The sequence below is a fragment of the Eretmochelys imbricata genome, chromosome 1 (assembly GCF_965152235.1).
Source record: "Eretmochelys imbricata isolate rEreImb1 chromosome 1, rEreImb1.hap1, whole genome shotgun sequence".
Classification (NCBI taxonomy): Eukaryota; Metazoa; Chordata; order Testudines; family Cheloniidae; genus Eretmochelys; species Eretmochelys imbricata.
Window position 1 is genome coordinate 118022370 of NC_135572.1, and position 13551 is coordinate 118035920.

General features: G+C 44.5%; 1 pseudogene; it reads right to left on the reverse strand.

Annotated features, from left to right (window-relative positions):
- Positions 1 to 3985: 3985 nt before the first annotated feature.
- On the reverse strand, positions 3986 to 4752 carry LOC144258952 (coiled-coil domain-containing protein 25 pseudogene; annotated as a pseudogene).
- Positions 4753 to 13551: the final 8799 nt, after the last annotated feature.

Sequence of the window (13551 nt, forward strand, 5' to 3'; positions counted from 1 at the left end):
CCAGCCTGTTCTCACCCTCCCAGTAAGGCATAGTGACATCACATAGGCCTGACCCTGAACACCCTTCATACAACCTCACAGGCTTCAGTGTGGCTCCATATGGGTCCAGAGGTCCAGCCATGTGAACGCGTCTATCAAAAACATTAGGGCTTGGTCCTTCTCTTTACATATGTAGCTCTTTCTTGCTGCCACAATGGCTTCCCTGACTGTTGGATGCACACTTTGCTCAGGATCTTGCCATCATGAGGAGTAAAATATGGACTTTTTGCTCTAAGAGGGTTATAAAAGTCAGTCCAATATTGCCATAGATTTACACATACACACACATTCCCATGGTCAATGGCCAAGATGCTGAGCACCTTTTGAGAAATGCTGAGTGTCCTCAACATCCAATGCAGTCCATGAGGGTTAGAGGGTGCACAGCACTCCACAGGCAGTCTGCTGCACCTTGCGGAACTGAGCCCTCAGACAGGCAACGATGGAGGGGCCATTTTGTTTTGTTATTTTACTTTTTTTTTTTTTGGTATTCTTAGTGCTCATCTACAGTATGCCTGGCATCTGTGAAAAGGTTTGCGCTGTAGGAAAGGAGAAGTTGATTGCTGCCTCTTATGTTTTATTAAATTTAAAAATTACCCTTTTAAAAGTAGAGCTTTCCGATTATTCAAAGCAATCCCCTTTCAGCGCGTTACAAGGATCCTTACTGATCGTTACCTGTACTAATTCTCAAAGCTTTTTAAAGTGATATCTCTAGAATCTCTCAACAAATGTTTCACTGATGACTTGCGACTGCAAACTACTGGTGCTCAAACCCCAACAAGTGAAAATTAGTCCTTTCAACACAAGGACAGCCATAATATGTCAAAAGCATATGATTATTATTTTTTATATTCATGAAAAACATAGCCCTCCCACCAAGATCAGAGCCCCATTGTGCTAGGCACGATACATACAAATGGTAAGAAGAGACAGTCCCTGCCCCAGTGTGCTTACAATCTAAAAGACAAAACAGACGTAGGTTGGAAGAAAGGAAGGTAATAGTTATCCGCATTTCACAAATGGAGAACTGAGGTGTGGAAAGATCAAGTGACTTGCCCTAGCTTACAACAGAACACTGAACAGGAACGGAAGCCAGGTATTATTAGCCTGAAGCCAGCACCTTGTCCACAAGTCCATTCTTCCTCTCTAGCACTTGGTTCTAGCTCTTGGCGCTTTCATTCCTTTATTTTATGGTCATTCACACTTGTCAGAAATGTGTACATTGAAACACTTCTCTGCAACGATCCCCCCCCCAAACCTTCCTCTTTACCAGCTGACACACAGGTCAGGTCAACAAACACTATCTAAAAGCGTAGCCATGTCTCACTCCCTCCTTGGGGCATGAATTCCTGAGGAACTCATGGAGCACAACATGGACAAGAGCAGTCAAGCCATGGCTGACACCACTGCATGCAATGGTTATTTCTCTCCCCCACCCCACTCCCATAATACTTACTGCACACTTTTAGGCAGTTTCAAAGTCAGATCCAAGGCTCACAGAATTTGTCAGACCAGTCTGTTTATTAGCAAAGCGCTTTGCCAATGCAACCAGATATGTGAGCCCTCTGCAAAGGCTCAAGCTAACTTATTTATACAGATAAGCCAAAGCCAATTTAACATAAGAGACAAAAGGAAGCAGAAACTGACAAATATACAAACATATCTTATTTGCATACTAACATTTATCAATCTCCTAGCTCAGTAGGAGCTCTAAGTTAATTAGTTTGAGGACCCATTGTCTCACACTCCTTAATGTTTCCCTTCCTGACAACTATATTTCAACAAACCCACCAGATGCATTTCTTTAATGAATTATAATTTCAATATAATTCATTCTACTTTCACAACAGTGAGTGTAATCTCCAAATAATGTATTTGTTTCATTCAAATGTATAGGAAGGAACAGTCCAAAACTCAAACCCTGACCCCTTTGAATACCAGAGATAAAGGTCATATTTGAGCTGCACCAGGCTCTATAGGTTTGATTCTAGAACAGATCTAAGGTTGGAAATAGGGCCAGATTTACACCTTACATGCCCCTAGGCACAGCATCTTCAGTGCCTCCCATGCCTACAGCTGACCTTTGTGTTTTCCTTAAAAAATGAAACTTTTAACCCACTTTTAACTTTTAGGCACCCCTAGAACTCTGGCACCCCTAGGCACATGCCTACTGTGCCTAATTAGAAATCTGGCCCTGGCTGGAAAGGGTCTAATTTTTTATGGTACCAGTTCAGACAGAGTGGAAGTCTTGGGAGGACAAGTCTCGAAGGGTTCTGAATCAAAGCTTATCACAAGATCAGCTGATCTAATGAGATTTCCACCATTTTGCCTCAAAATCTTATCAGATTTCAAGAATGTCAAATCCAAACCCGAGCCTTAGCTTCTATCCATGTTTTAAAAGTAAGATGGATACTAAAACCATTGTCTCCACCCATCTCTATTTTACAGGACCAGATTAGCTGTATCTCTAAAGCAAGTACGCAGGAGGAAGGAAAAAGGCAAACTCAAGGAGTCTTCCCCTCTCTCCCCTTCTGCCCACCACATCTTGCATACCTAGTGCAATGGCCAAAGGTAATTACAGTGACTCTGCTCAGGAAAGCACAGTGATTACTTCCTGTATGAATAACAGGGGAAAAGATGGGCCCATGGCTCCACCACCTCTGCCCCTTGCTGGCTTGTGAAGCTGACTGACCAAGGAGAGGGGAAAAGAGTGCACACTTACCAGGCAATGCCTAGAGCGCTGGGAGGGATTGTGCCTCCATAGGTTTGTGATACCCCACTGGGGTAATGTAGCTGCACATCACTCCCATCCTGGGCTCTGGTTAATGCCACACACTCACAGAGTAGGTAAAGAATTTTCCAACCCTTAATTCCGTTTCCTAGCATGAGTCAGAGCTGCTAGTGCTGCTTTAGCAGTAGGCGCCAGAAATTGAGACGGTTGAGAGGAAAATTCACACCTAGCAGACTGTGAAGTCAGGGTGGTTACATGCATAAAACAGAGCAGAATTTAGCCCAGTGAATTAAACGCCCCAGTTTCTACTTTGTATTATAGTAGAAGGCACTTCATTCCGTGCAGATTATTCTAATTTGCTGCAGAAAAGTACAAGCCACAGAGTTAGGGAATTTCCCAATCATGGTTGCACCATGCATCATAGGCACTTAGGTAAAAGGCCAGTGTTCTTGTTTTTGTTTTGTTTTTTGCTTTAACAGCTGTTATGATTTTAATTCTAACATATATACACATGTTGCGATAGTTACACCATCATTCTGAATGTACTATTATCCACACCACATCACGAGTTACTTAGTCAAGTGTTCCGAGTTGGCTTATAGGCTTTTCAAACCCCAACACTCTATTTGCAAAGTTAATCCTTTAGAAAAGCGGAACCATGCGTGTAGCCCAGTCCAGTTTAGGACTATCCTCATCTACAGGTGTGCAGCCTCTGACACCACACCCCCAGCATGCATTGCTCCACCTCACTCAGAATGGTCAGGCTGCTATGCAGGCCAAGACTCGTCTCCAGAGGCTGCAGCTCCATATTAAAACGAGGGCAGCTACACTTTGCTACATTTACAAGATAGGTGGAGCTCTCTGGCTCCAGGCAGATTTTCAATCTGCCCATCAGCTGGGCGAAATACAGGCTCCCCTGGTTTATAGCGATCCCCTGGTTTTGATGAACACACACATCCCATCAACAAGAATCACTCAGCAAGAGGGGAGCAGAGTCCTCAGGCCAGCAATTCTGATTTCAGGTTTGAATTTATGCCAGGGAGACATTACAGTAATGGAAACATTTTTTAAATAAGTCTATTGCCAATTCACTAAGGCAGCACAACACTCCTGTAGCTCACATTAAGAGCCCCTCCCTCAAAATAAATATATCAAGATCCTTGTAGAACCAGAATGTATGCTCCTCACCGCCCCCCCCCCCGCACTCTCTTTTTCTCACACTCACACACACACACACAGTTAAGATACTGTCTTTAGGAGATACATGGCACAGATCTGGTCAGATATTGCCAGTGAAGGTTCAAACAGGGTCTGAAACTGAAGTCAGAATTTGGTTTTTTGGCATCTTATTGAGGGTGAAAAATTAAGACATGGAGTCCATCTCACAATTCAGAAAGGGGAGAGTGCCCAGTTCACATGAAGTCATCTGCATCATTGCCATCCTGGTTGGAAGACATGTTCTCAGACTTCATTAGTGAAGAGTAGCTCCTGAGAGCTTCCATTTCTTTCTTTTTCTTCATTTCCTCCTTCTCTTTCCGTTTCACCTCTTGGATCTGGGCTTTTTTCTCATTCCTCTCCTCTCTGTCCCGGGCTTCCTTCTCAGCAGCCAGGTCAGGGAACCGCTACACTTTGGCCTTCTCTAGCCTGTTCAGTATCTCATTCACCTTCTTCTCCACTGTCACTGTTCTCACATCCTTTTGTCTGTGAAACCCTATCTGTCCCACATCCATGTCAGCTGTTTTCTTCAGGTTGGTCCACGGCGTACACACCACATTGATGTTGTTCATTTTGCAGCCTTGATTGCTATTGGCCTTCACTAGATGGGCGCAGTCTATCAAAACTTCTTTAGGAATATCATCCACTGTTTGCCCCTTGTGTAATCGGAGGTACATGTGTGCAGAGGAGAGCTTATCCACATGAAACCAAATATCTTCAGTCCAGCCATATTTTATCAGGTCTTCATTTTAATATTTAGCTTTTCCCATGTAAATCATAGAATCATAGAATATCAGGGTTGGAAGGGACCTCAGGAGGTCATCTAGTCCAACCCCCTGCTCAAAGCAGGACCAATCAATTACCAATCAATTACCAATTGTGTAAACGGAGGGAACAACGCTGGAGGTGAAGTAGAACACCATGGCGGCGGCGGCGGCTGAGTCCGGGCTCCTCAGCCGGCCAGCCCAGGCTGCTCCCGGCTCCACGGCCCGCTCCCGGCGGGAGGACGCTTGTCTCACCCCAACTTCCGGCCGGCAAAAGGCCAGTACCTAGATATAGTAATGTACAGATAGAAAGTCTGTGGGTGGGGACAGAGCAAAGCTAATATCCTCAACATGTTGGAGTGTTTAAAAGATATTTTTGAGATCAATTTTCTTAAAACAACATTTACTTTTACAATTTTCAACTTTGTCACTTAGAAAGAAGTGATTTTTTTAAAAAGCTGGTGTCATAAATATAAAGGAAAGAGTAAACCCCTTTAAAATCCCTCCTGGCGAGAGGAAAAATCCTCTCACCTGTAAAGGGTTAAGAAGCTAAAGGTAACCTCGCTGGCACCTGACCACAATGACCAATGAGGAGAGAAGATACTTTCAAAAGCTGGGAAGAAGGAGAAAAACAAAGGGTCTGTGTGTGTCTGTGTGATGTTTTTGCCGGAGACAGAACAGGAATGGAGTCTTAGAACTTAGTACGTAATCGAGCTAGGTATGTGTTAGATTATGATTTCTTTAAATGGCTGAGAAAATAGTTGTGCTGAATAGAACGAATATTCCTGTCTGTGTGTCTTTTTTGTAAATTAAGGTTTTGTCTAGAGGGATTCTCTATGTTTGAATCTAATTACCCTGTAAGGTATCTACCATCCTGATTTTACAGAAGTGATTCTTTTACCTTTTCTTTAATTAAAATTCTTCTTTTAAGCACCTGATTGATTTTTCATTGTTCTTAAGATCCAAGGGTTTGGGTCTGTGTTCACCTGTACCAATTGGTGAGGATTTTTATCAAGCCTTCCCCAGGAAAGGGAGTGTCGGGCTTGGGGGGATATTTTGAGGGGAAGACGTCTCCAAGTGGGGTTTTCCCTGTTCTTTGTTAAACATGCTTGGTGGTGGCAGCATACGGTTCAAGGACAAGAAAAAGTTTGTACATTGGGGAAGTTTTTAACCTAAGCTCTTAAGAATAAGCTTAGGAGGGTCTTTCATGCAGGTCCCCATATCTGTACCCTAGAGTTCAGAGTGGGGAAGGAACCTTGACATGGTGGCAGAGCGGTGGGATCATTTTGAGATTTTTTTTTTAGATCGTTTTGAGATCATTTTGAACCAGAAGCACAGCAGGATTTTAAAAGGTTTTGTAAAAGAGGATTACAGCTGTAGATTCTGTGTCTTTGCCTGGAGACAGAGGTGTTAGTTTTTTACAAAGGGATTTTTCTTTTTTGAGCTGGAGTTTCTCTACCTAAAGGCAGGGTAGTTAACTTCCTGCAGGGAAATTCACAAGTTTTTCACAGACCTGAAGAGGTTTTTTTTTTAAGCTGAGAGCAGCTAGAGGGTTTTCTGTATTTGCCTGGAGACAGAGGTGTTAGGTTTTTTTTAAACAAAGGATTTTTCTGTAGGCTGAGAATAGCTGTCAGAGAACATAGGTATCATGTTACAGCACAATTTTGCAAGCCAGGATTTTTGGTTTTGTTTTATGGTTTTCTTTCTAACTCTCGGGTTAGTTAGTTAAAAAGGTAAAGTTAGTTAAAAACAGGGAGGCTAGGATGACAGAAACCAAGGCACAACACAAAGTGGAGTTAACCAGACTGGAGGCAGTGAAAGAGGCAGAAAAAGCCCGAGAGGCTGCCCACCAGAGAGCTATGGAGGCAAGAGAAAAGGAACTGGAGGAGAAGGAAAAAGAGAGGAAGCATGCACTGGAAATGGAGAAGCCAAAGGCTCAGCAGAATATACCAGATAACCCTAACAATCTTTACCCAACAATCCACAAATGGGAACGACTATGTCCACAGTATGATGAATCCAGTGATATTACTGAATATTTTCTCACCCTTGAGAGACTGTGCACACTCCATAAAATATCTGAAGCTTACAAGATGACCACATTGGTCGCAAAATTGACTGACATATTCAATAAGATGCCTTTTGATGAGGCTTCTGACTATAATAAATTCAAGGACTTGATTTTAAAGGAATTTCAAGTTACATCTGAAACTTACAGAGTAAAATTTAGAGCCCTTAAGAGAGGACCTGGACTAAGTAATGTGGCTTATATAAACCAGATGAAGGATCTATTAGATAAATGGGTCAAAGGAAGGGGTGTAACTAGCTCTGAAGGAATGTGTGATTTGATGACTCAGGAGCAATTCCTGAATATGTCCAAGGAGGATATAAAACAGTGTTTATGGGTTAAGAAAATGGACTCAGCGGAAAGTCTTGCTTCTTATGCTGATCAATATGCGCAGTCCCAGACTGCCAGAAAGGTGGAGCAAACCGGAACAAAACGGGTGGAGGGAAGAGAGAGAAACAACCCTGGTCGCAGTTGGAGGGGATACCAGAAGGGATAACCTCAGACCAAACCCTACTACCAGGGGCAGCCCAAGGCCACAACTACACCCCAAGGAACACTCCAGACACGTTATCGTCCTGCCACACCATTCTCCAGCAACCCACCTCGCCCCAGTGACCCGTCAGCTGGACGATGTTTTAAATGTAACGAGCTGGGCCATGTAAAGGCCAACTGCTCCAAGAACCCCAAAAGTTCATTGCACCAGAATCACACCAGAGGTCCTCAGGCCCAGATACCTGCCAGATACCCTCAGAGCAGAGGGAAACTGAGTGTGGACGGAAAGAAGGTCACCGCGTGGAGGGACACTGGAGCACAAGTGTCGGCTATCCATGGTTCCTTAGTGGACCCCAATTTAATTGACCCAGAGGTCCAAGTGACAATTCAACCCTTCAAGTCAAACTCTTTTGACTTGCCTACAGCCAAGTTGCCAGTCCAGTACAAAGGCTGGTCATGAATGTGGACTTTTGCAATCTATGATGATTATCCCATCCCCATGCTGTTTGGGGGAAGACTTGGCCAATCATGTGAAGCTAGCCAAGAGGGTGGGAATGGTCACCCACAGCCAGGCTAAGCAAACTGTCACACCTAGCTCTGTTCTGGAAACTTCTACCACGACCTGGTCAGAGGTGATGAAACCGGACCCCATGCCAACGTCTGCAACAGCAGTAGTGGATCCAGTCAGAGAGACCCAGACAGAGGCAGTCTCAGAACTGGAATCGGTGGAACAACCAGCACCAGACCCACTGCCAGCACTGAATCCAGTACTTGCAACTCCAACACCAGAGGGCCCCACCGAACCTGAACCGGCAGCAGCCGATAACCCTACACAAGAGGCTCAGCTGGAGCCTGAACCCCAACATAGTGTCCCAGCAGAGAGCAGTTCACAGTCAACGGAAACAGCCCCATCACCTGCATCGCTTCCAGAGGGACCAAGCCCAGGTCCACAATCCAATGAGGAAATGATGTCTCCAGCATCAAGGGAACAGTTCCAGACCAAACAGGAAGCAGATGAAAGCCTCCAGAGAGTTTGGACAGCGGCACGGAGCAACCCACCGCCTCTCAGCTCTTCTAAACGATCCAGGTTTGTTGTAGAAAGAGGAATTTTATACAAGGAAACTCTTTCTGGTGGACACCAGGAAGACTGGCATCCTCAGAGACAGTTGGTAGTTCCAACTAAGTACTGGGTAAAGCTATTAAGCTTAGCCCACAATCATCCTAGTGGCCATGCTGGGGTGAAGAGAACCAAAGACCATTTGGGAAAGTCATTCCATTGGGAGGGAATGGGAAAGGATGTTTCTACCTATGTCCGGTCTTGTGAGGTGTGCCAATGAGTGGGAAAACCCCAAGACCAGGTCAAAGCCCCTCTCCAGCCACTCCCCATCATTGAGGTTCCATTTCAGCAAGTAGCTGCAGATATTCTGGCTCCTTTTCCGAAAAAGACACCCAGAGGAAAGCAGTACATACTGACTTTCATGGATTTTGCCACCTGATGGCTGGAAGCAGTAGCTCCAAGCAACACTAGGGCTAAAAGTGTGTGCCAGACACTAGCAGACATTTTTGCCAGAGTAGGTTGGCCCTCCGACATCCTCACAGATGCAGGAACTAATTTCCTGGCAGGAACTATGGAAAGCCTTTGGGGAGCTCATGGGGTGAATCACTTGGTTCCCACCCCTTACCATCATCAAACAAATGGCCTGGTGGAGAAGTTTAGTGGAACTTTGGGGGCCATGATACGTAAATTCTTAAATGAGCACTCCAATAATTGGGACCTACTGTTGCAGCAGTTGCTCTTTGCCTACAGAGCTGTACCCATCCCAGTTTAGGGTTTTCACCATTTGAACTTGTATATGGCCGCGAGGTTAAGGGGCCATTACTGTTGGTGAAGCAGCAATGGGAGGGGTTTACACCTTTTCCAGGAACTAACATTCTGGACTTTGTAACTAACCTACAAAACACCCTCCAAACCTCTCTAGCCCTTGCTAAAGAAATCCTACAGGATGTTCAAAAAGAACAAAAAACCTGGTATGATAAACATGCCAGAGCGGTCCTTCCAAGTAGGGGACCAGGTCATGGTCTTAAAGGTGCTCCAGGCCTATAAAATGGAAGCATCATGGGAAGGGCCATTCACAGTCCAAGAGCACCTGGGAGCTGTTAATTATCTCATAGCATTCCCCACCTCCAACCGAAAGCCTAAGGTTTACCATATTAATTCTCTAAAGCCCTTTTATTCCAGAGAATTAAAGGTTTGTCAGTTTACAGCCCAGGGAGGAGATGACGCTGAGTGGCCTGAAGGTGTCTACTACGAAGGGAAAAGTGATGGTGGCGTGGGAGAGGTGAACTTCTCCATGACCCTTGGGTGTATGCAGCGACAGCAGATCAAGGAGCTGTGCACTAGCTACGCGCCGACGTTCTCAGCCACCCCAGGACTGACTAGACGGGCATACCACTCCATTGACACAGGTAATGCTCACCCAATTAGAGCCCAATCTTACTGGGTGTCTCCTCAAGCTAAAACTGCTCTAGAACAGAAGATCCAGGATATGCTACAGATGGGGGTAATCCGCCCTTCTGGCAGTGCATGGGCATCTCCAGTGGTTCTAGTTCCCAAACCAGATGGGGAGATACGTTTTTGGGTGGACTACTGTAAGCTAAATGCTGTGACTCGTCCAGACAACTATCCAATGCCACGCACAGATGAACTATTAGAGAAACTGGGATGGGCCCAGTTCATCTCTACCTTGGACTTAGCCAACGGGTACTGGCAGGTACCGCTAGATGAATCCGTCAAGGAAAGGTCAGCCTTCACCACACATGTTGAGTTGTATGAATTTAATGTGCTCCCTTTCGAGCTGCGGAATGCACCTGCCACCTTCCAAAGACTTGTAGATGGTCTCCTAGCAAGATTGGGAGAATATGCAGTCGCCTACCTTGATGATGTGGCCATATTTTTGGATTCCTGGGCAGAACACCTGGAACATCTACAAAAAGTCTTTGAGCGCATAAGGGGGCAGGACTAACTTTAAGGCTAAGAAGTGTCAAATAGGCCTCAACAGAGTGACTTACCTTGGACACCAGGTGAGTCAAGGAACTATCAACCCCCTACAGGCCAAAGTGGATGCTATCCAAAAGTGGCCTGTCCCAAAGTCAAAGAAACAGGTCCAATCCTTCTTAGGCTTGGCCGGATATTATAGACGATTTGTACTGCAAACAGCCAAATACCTAACCAAAAAGAAACAGACAAATGCAGTGCAGTGGACTGAAGAGTGTCCAAAGGCCTTAAAGCGACACTCATGTCTGACCCTGTGCTAAGGGCCCCAAACTTTGACAAACTGTTCCTAGTAACCACAGATGCGTCCGAGCGTGGTGTGGGAGCAGTCTTAATGCAGGAAGGACCAAATCAAGAGTTCCATCTTGTCATGTTTCTCAGCAAGAAGCTGTCTGAGAGGGAAAGCCACTGGTCAATCAGTGAAAAGGAATGTTAAGCCATTGTCTACGCTCTGGAAAAGCTACGCCTATACGTTTGGGGACGGCGTTTCCACCTGCAAACCGACCATGCTGCGCTACAGTGGCTTCATACCGCCACGGGAAATAACAAAAAACTTATTGGGTGGAGTTTAGCTCTCCAAGATTTTGATTTTGGCATACAACACATCTCAGGAGCTTCAAACAAAGTCGCTGATGCACTCTGCCGTGAAAGTTTCCCAGAATCAACTGGTTAAAATTGTCCTTGAGATGTAGAAAATATTGTTAGTCTTTTTACCTATCTGTGATTTGGGGGGCATGTCATAAAAATAAAGGGAAGGGTAACCACCTTTCTGTATACAGTGCTATAAAATCCCTTCTGGCCAGAGGCAAAACCCTTTCACCTGTAAAGGGTTAAGAAGCTAAGGTAACCTCGCTGGCACCTGACCCAAAATGACCAAGGAGGAGACAAGATACTTTCAAATTTGGAGGGGGGGAAACAAAGGGTCTGTCTGTGTGATGCTTTTGCCGGGAACAGATCAGGAATGCAGTCTCAGAAACTCTGTTAAGTTAGTAAGTAATCTAGCTAGAAATGTGTTAGATTTCCTTTTGTTTAATGGCTGGTAAAATAGCTGTGCTGGATGGAATGTATATTCCTGTTTTTGTGTCTTTTTGTAACTTAAGGTTTTGCCTAGAGAGATTCTCTGTGTTTTGAATCTGATTACCCTGTAAGGTATTTACCATCCTGATTTTACAGAAGTGATTCTTTTACCTTTTCTTTAATTAAAATTCTTCTTTTAAGCACCTGATTGATTTTTCATTGTTCTTAAGATCCAAGGGTTTGGGTCTGTGTTCACCTGTACCAATTGGTGAGGATTTTTATCAAGCCTTCCCCAGGAAAGGGGGTGTCGGGCTTGGGGGGGATATTTTGGTGGAAGATGTCTCCAAGTGGGCTCTTTCCCTGTTCTTTGTTTAAAACGCTTGGTGGTAGCAGCATACGGTTCAAGGACAAGAAGAAGTTTGTACATTGGGGAAGTTTTTAACCTAAGCTCTTAAGAATAAGCTTAGGGGGTCTTTCATGCAGGTCCCCACATCTGTACCCTAGAGTTCAGATTGGGGAAGGAACCTTGACACAATCCCTTTGACATCAGTGCTCAATCATATTTTGCCTCAGATGGCACTGTGAGTGCTAATACCAGACCTGAATTCAGCCACTCAGTTTTTTAAAGTCTTAAGTCCCAGCTACAGGGTGGCAAATACTGTTTTGTGCCAGCCTCCCACAGCAAGGTAGTCCCTTGATGCAGTTGAAGCACAGTGATATCTTGCAATGTACAGTAAAGTGAAACTTGTTGTAACCATCTTTTGAAATTTTGCCACAGACCTGCCAAAGTCTCCTCCACAAGAGTGACACAAAGTTTTAAGCATGTCAGTGGACTTGAGAATTACAGAATACACTGAGCCATGAGTCTATTATATTCTGTGCTATGGTGGGAATCCTTTTTCATTAATTAATATGGCAGTTACATTTCGAATGGTGCATATATTCTCTACCCACTAGAGGCCAGACACTAGAGCAACCAGTGGAATTCCCTAGCTGGAGTCTTCCCCCATGTATCTAACCTATATTGAAGCTGAAATGGAAACATAGGACCCTTATGGTCTATCTGCAGCCGCTTTCAGGCAAGCTGAGGAAGCAGCTCCCCTGGCTGACCCACAGGCAGCTGTGCTAGGTTTGTCACAATTGGAATTTCTAGTTTTGAACTCTTGCAGCTCAGTATCTTACCTACTGTTTGTAGTCATCATAATGCTAGTTACACACTGTTCCACTCAAATTCTTGCCATGGTTCTGAGGGGGTGCCATGTATAAAGCTACTACATTTTAGGGCTGGTCGATAAATGCAGGTACATTTTTTGTAAAAAAATGTTGAAAATTTTTCATTTCAATTTCAAATTTTCCAAACACTGTGACCACTCTACAAGCTGGTTGAAAAACAGCCAACGGCACAGGATTGTGCTGATTCAGCTACCACGTCTATGCCAATTACTTTCAAATCTCTCTCCCATCTCCTGACCCCCACCTGCTACCTGTTCTCACATCTCCAATTGTTTTATAGACATCACCTCTCAGATGACTCAATGACATCTGAAACTCATTCTCTCCAAAAGTAAACATCTCATCTTTCTCCCTAATCTCTCTACACCACTTCCTTCTGTATCACCTTTGCCAGTTACATTACCCTTCCCATGACGCAGGCTAACAACTTCAGGTTCACCTCTGAATTCTCTCGCTGCTTCTCCCCCCCACCAACTCTCTAAATCCTTGAAATAACCCAGATCCACCAATTGATCACTTTCCCAATGATAAATTCCTTGTCCACATTTTAGTCTCATCTTTCCTTGGTACCTTTCTCTGCTCCAGCTTCCCACCTATATCCCTGCCAGTCTGTTCAAAATGCTGCTCCCAAAGGCTCTGACCCCACCATTCCCCTCCTGGATCCCATTCCTGGCTTCTCTGGTTTGGTGCATCAAATTCAATTTTCTTATCAGATTTCATCTTTCAACTTTCTTTCTTTTTCAATCTGTGCTATGCTGTAACCTCTTTGGTGCCGGAAATGGATGTTACCCTACAGACGCCAATGTTGCCACCACTAAAGCCAATAGGAATTTTTCCCCTATGGTTTTAAAGTGTTACATAAATTTATGGTGCTATAATAAAGAGCAAAACAGGCACTGTACACTGAAAGGTTAACTACTTATATAGCTGTGGAAGAGACACA